The sequence below is a fragment of the Priapulus caudatus genome, unplaced genomic scaffold (assembly GCF_000485595.1).
Source record: "Priapulus caudatus unplaced genomic scaffold, Priapulus_caudatus-5.0.1 Scaffold1491, whole genome shotgun sequence".
Taxonomy (NCBI): domain Eukaryota; kingdom Metazoa; phylum Priapulida; class Priapulimorpha; order Priapulimorphida; family Priapulidae; genus Priapulus; species Priapulus caudatus.
Window position 1 is genome coordinate 27,749 of NW_014578552.1, and position 6,196 is coordinate 33,944.

A 6,196-nucleotide genomic window follows, 5' to 3' on the forward strand; every position below is an offset into this window, starting at 1 on the left:
ACAGACACACACGCACATTACACGCACGCACGTACGCGTGCACGCGTGCACGCACGCCCGCGATATCTCTTGGTATGTTTGCGACAGCGCACAATCAACGCTTAGCCGCATATTTGCTGACGGTCCCACCCAGCGACGAATTCGAAAAATTCGAGTATAATAATCGGCCGCCTGACGCGAGCGTAATAGATACGTAATAGATACGTAATAGGCATGCGTAATAGATACGGAGTACGTATAGATACGTAATTAGGATAGTAATAGGATATTCGTAATGATACGTAATAGATACGCGGTAAATAGATGCTAATAGATACGTAATAGATTACGTAATAGATACAGTAATAGGATATGTAATAAGATAAGCGTAAATTAGATGCGATAATAGATGCGTAATGAGACTAATATGCGTAATAGCGATGGAACGTAATAGATACGTAATAGATATGTAAATAGATACGTAATAGATGCGTAATAGATGCGTAATAGATGCGTAATAGATGCGTATAGATGCGTAATAGATACGTAATAGATACGCCTAATAGCTATCGTAATACGAATAGTCAACTTATAGATACGTAATTAGATACGTAATAGATACGGCGAGACGGGGTTGATGTATAAGCCTTGCAACGGACGACGGACAGCAGATCGGTCGACAGATCGACGACAGATCGGTGCGACCGAGAGAGAGAGAGAGAGAAAGAGGAGGAGAGAGAGAGAGAGTGAGAAGAGAGAGAGAGATGAGAGTTATTTCGAGTAAAAAAGAGAGGAACAAACACACACAGGAGAGAAATAGAGAGAGAAGAGAGAGATGAGTGAAAAGCAGAGGAGACAAACAGTAGAGAGAGAGTAGAAGATAGAGAGAGAAAGAGAGCGCAGCAAAAGAGAGAGCGGAGAGATAGAGAGAGAAAGAGTCAGCCAGAAGAACGGGAAAAACTAATTACAGCATTGTAAAGCACCTGCGCTCGCGCGGGAATGCGCGCGCGCGCGATGCAAGCAAGGCAACGAAGAGCGCGGGGATGGATCGCACTCGAGCACTGGAAGGCCGATCAACGGTGATGTGTGTAATTGCTTACAACGGCGAACACCACACGGTGTAATGCCGCTGCGCCAAACGTGAGTTATTGTTACCTCAAAGTAAAATGTGACGCATTGAGTCATTTTACTCACGTTGTGCGGCCGAGGATTTTTCGTTGAGTAATTTGACTCATGCGTCATTGTTGGACTTGAGTAAAATAACCGCGTGTGCGCGCGGGGCTCACGTCACGCGCTCGCGAACGTAGCGCGACGATATCCCGGCCACGCACGCTCTACGCAGCGCACGCACGCACTGACGCGCGGGTGTCGTCGTCGTTCGTCGTCGTCGTCGTCTTGAGGTACACCTAAGAACCCGGAGGTTCTTAGCCTGTTGTCTGGTGACTCCGTCTGAAGATTCCCCCACCCCCCCAGATATGCCGTCGGGGTAAGCGTCATAGGCAACGAGGAATAGGCCACCAAGGATGACATGCACGACGGTAGACAGGCGTGTTCGTGTTTAATGTTTTATGATCGAATAGTATGACGAGTTGCTGGCGCTAGTGCGCATCCGTTAATGAGCCTAAGAACATAACGACGGCGCGAGGCTGAGAACACGGAAGATGGATATAAATTAGCCATGGCATACGCCGACACCACACTCATTATACTGCCTACACTCATTCGGAACGCTTTTTAATTTTAATAGGACAGTTTTCATTGTCCCCGTGTGTCAGTGTGCGGGCAGCGTGCGTGCGGGTGTACTGTAACGCCGGCCCGCCTGGAGGTGTACATGTGTTGCAGAGGAGCATTTGCACGGCATTTACTAGGAAATTTTCTCGGAAGTAATAGGTCGAAAGAAAGTACGAGAACATGAAGATTTGGTAGTAAAATAATTTGCGTTATTTATTTAGGCCATGAATATTTGATTTGAACGCTCCAGGCCGCCTGTGCTGGGCATCTGTGCTATATATACGGGTTGCATGCACGCCACTTCGCCACAGGAAACCACTAATATTTTTGTAGTGATAAAAATAGGCTTCAAAGGTTTTGTGTGTACAGTAATGCGTGAATTATCAATGGGTGAGTTGCATGCAGTGAAATGCATCTTACTTCGCCATACGACTTACTTGACGCAGATTTATACCAAACTTCAAAAACTTAAAGTCTAGTATTAAGTAAAGATTTAAAATGTAAAGAGATCGCGTCAGCGTTTAGTTAATCCCAATCGGTCCTTCTCTGTATGCATTGCCTAGCGCTTCTCTGCTTGCCATCTCCGTCGCAATTACTGTCACCCTTCGCAACGCGAAGCTAGCCGTTATAATCCACAGGCCACTTGAAGCGTCGTCAATTAAACATACACGCAGGATTCATAATATTTAAAAACTGATTCGCCGTGCACAGCACACGCCCTGCGTATAGTATTTTATTGAAACCGCTTTCAAAGTTTCTGTGGTAATCTCTCTGTAATGCCCGCAATTATTGCTGCTCCGAGTGAGACAGCCGCATTGTTCAAGCATCTGGGAACCTGCATGCGTCACACAGCATCCTCACCAGTACGTCAGCAACGCGCCGCTGATCGCCACTCCTCGACGCTGCTACTACCCTGACGCTCACAAAGCTCCCACGCCGCTCATCACACACACTCACTCACTAATCACGCGCACAGGCACTTGGAACGTCTCAATAAAAAAATAATGGTAAATAAACACGAAATGTATTTACTACCAAAGTCTTAATGTTTCTCTACTCTATTTCGCCTATTATTGTCGATAACTTGCTGTAAATGCCGTTCAAATGCTCATCTGCAACACACAAGTACAACGCACGCACGCCGCTGTACACAAACAACAACAACAAAAGAGCTTTTTCTTCTTCTTCTTCTCTTCTTCTTCTTCTTCTTCTTGTTTGTGTACAGGGCGTGCGTGCGGTGATCACACGCACTTCACATGCACACGCGCGCGTCAGTGGCGGATCCAGAAGCGAATTCTATTGGAGGGAATCATGCGAGCTCAAGGGCACAAAGCCCCCGAGGGGAAGGTGTTAGGCTAAAATACCCTTGCCCTGAAAATTCTAGGGCTGTAGAAATAATTCAACATCGGTTAATTGTGTAGCAAGGCCTCTGATTGGGTACTAAAAGGGATATAATTTGATTGGCCTCCTCGTCGTGTCCGCTTTCTCCATGCTAAACTTATCTGCATAACTTTCCATAAAATTTATCATGGTCAGGTGAAGATTGGCATTCCCTCTTGCTTGATGAAGCTTGTTCGTTTCACTCGACTATCTAAGCGTGATCATTGCTTTCAACATGTGCCTGCTCTTCTAATGATCCCATTAGGTTTAGCTTCTTTGTTTCTGTCATTCCGTCCTCTTTAGTAAATTGCAAATTTTAGGCTTTTTCTACCGCAACCCGCAGTGTTGATCTTTCTATTTGATCAACTTGTCTCTTTCCGTCTTCGATATAGTCCCGTGGACTTTGAAGACTATTATTTACGAGCTTACGATCCCTCGTAAGCTCGTAAATAATAGTCTTCAAAGTCCACGGGACTATGACCACCAATACTCGAAGAGAGCGACCATGAGCGATCGCCGATGCAGCCATGGGAAATAATTAATGCGCCTGGTGACCCACATGCCGCACATATGCTGGTGGCTGGAGCGATGCGAGAGTGAGCGATATTGGCGTGGACGAGTTGGACGACGTGGAGAGAGTTGGGAGGCAACGCTGTCGCTGTCGCCTGTCTGTCAGGTGGCTGCACAGTAGGCGCAGCAATAAGGTCAGGAGTGTGCCCATTAGTTACTGTACGTTATATCACTCTCACTAGCATCACCAATTCATGATCATCATCACAGTATCACACCATATCACATGCTATCGCAACATATCAACACCAAAACATATATTAATAATAAATACATGTCAACGTAATAAATATATTAACATGCGTTAATGATGTTCGCGAGCATGGCTCTGTATAAAAGTGAGACCGACGTCATTCGCTTACGTAATAGATACGTAATAGATACGTAATAGATACGTAATAGATACGTAATAGATACGTAATAGATACGTAATAGATACGTAATAGATACGGCGAGACGGCGGCTGATGTATAAGCTGCAACGACGACGACAGATTAAGAGCGAGAGAGAGAGAGAGAGAGAGAGAGAGAGAGAGAGAGAGAGAGTGAGAGTAAAAAAGAGAGACAAACACACACAGAGAGAAATAGAGAGAGAGAGAGAGAGAGTGAAAACAGAGAGACAAACAGAGAGAGAGAGATAGAGATAGAGAGAGAAAGAGAGCGCGCAAAAGAGAGAGCGAGAGATAGAGAGAGAAAGAGTCAGCAGAAGAACGGAAAACTAATTACAGCATGTTAAACGACGTCGCGGGGAATTGCGCGCGCGCGCGAGCAAGCAAGCAAGCAAGCAAGCAAGCAAGCGAGAGAGCGCGCGGATGATCCACTCACACTAATGCCATCAACGTGATGTTGTAATTGCTTAACAACGCGAACACCACACGGTGTAATGCCCTGCGCAAACGTGAGTTATTTTACTCAAGTAAAATGACGCATGAGTCATTTTACTCACGTGTGCGGCGGAGGATTTTCGTTGAGTAATTTGACTCATGCGTCATTTTACTTGAGTAAAATAACCCGCGTGTGCGCCGGGCTCTACGTCACGCGCCGCGAATAGCGCGACGATATCCCGGCACGCACGCACGCACGCACGCACGCACGTACGCACGCACGTACGCCGCCGGGGTCGTCGTCGTCGTCGTCGTCGTCGTCGTCGTCGTCGTCGTCGTCGTCATGAGGCACACCTATAACCCGGAGGTTCTAGCCTGTGTCATGACTCAGTCTGAAGATTCCCCCCACCCCCCAGGGATATGCCGTCGGGGTAGCGTCATAGGCAACGAGGAATAGCACCGAGGGTGACATGACGACGGTAGACAGCTGTCTGTTCAATTTTATATCATATATACGAGTTGCTGCTATCGCATCCCGTTAATGAGCCTAATGAACATAACGAGGGCCGAGCGAGAACGGAAGAGGTATAATTGCCATGGCAACGCCGACACCACACTCATTATACTGCTATACTCATTCGAACGCTTTTAATAGACAGTTTTCATTTCCCCTGTGTCAGTGTGCGGCAGCGTGCGTGCGGTGTACATGTGTGTTGCAGAGGAGCATTTGCACGGCATTTACAGGAAATTCTCGGCAATAATAGGCGAAAGAAAGTAGAGAAACATGAAGATTTTGGTAGTAAATAAATTTCGTATTTATTTAGCATGATATTTTATTGAAACGCTCCAGGCGCCTGTGCTGGGCACTGCTGCTATATATACGTGCATGCACGCACACTCGCACAGGAAACACTAATATTTTTGTCAGTGATAAAACATAGCTTCAAAGGTTTTGTGTTTACAGTAATCGTGAATATCAAGGGTGAGTTGGCATGCAGTGAAATCATCTTACTTCGCCATACACTACTTGACGCAGATTTATACCAAACTTCAAAAAACTAAAGTCAGTATTAAGTAAAGATTTAAAATGTAAAAGAAAGATCGGTCAGCGTTATTTAATCCCCAATCGGTCCTTCCATCTTTATGCATTGCCCTAGCGCTTCTCTGCTTGCCAACTCGTCGCCAATTACTGTCACCCTTCAAAGCAAGCTAGCCGTATAATCCACAGGCACTTGAAGCGTTTCAATAAAACATATACGCAGGGGTCATAATATTTAACTGTCGCCGTGCACAGCACACGACCCCTGCGTATATATTTTATTGAAACGCTTCAAGTTCCTGTGGTATAATCTATCAGAATCGCAGTGACTGATAAAATTCATATGCGTTTCCACATGTCCATGGGTATGGAATTTCCCCTGCTGATATTACTCACGCCTGCCAGGCTGCTTTGAGTCCTCGAAAACTGGAAATCGCCGAAGACCGACCTTTTAAGAAGACAAATAAACTGGAGAACCAACATCTCGAATTCTCGATCGTGACAGAAATAGAAACATCATTCAAAAACTAGAAAGGGCAGTTGTCGCCAACTACATGTATCCCCCGTGTTCTCCCCAAGATGTGTAAGTATACGAAGTTTGGTTGCGCTAGGTCAATTAGGGGCCAAGTGATAGAACGGGAAAAAATATGATAAAGGTCAAGGTCAAGGTCAAG

The 6,196-nt window shown here is 45.8% G+C and overlaps 1 protein-coding gene across 1 annotated transcript in view; it reads right to left on the reverse strand.

Moving 5' to 3' along the window:
* Positions 1-6,196, reverse strand: part of LOC106816803 (growth factor receptor-bound protein 14-like) — a gene marked incomplete at its 3' end in the record, with an annotated part of 29,214 nt that overhangs the window by 19,402 nt on the left and 3,616 nt on the right. The window lies entirely within an intron of this gene.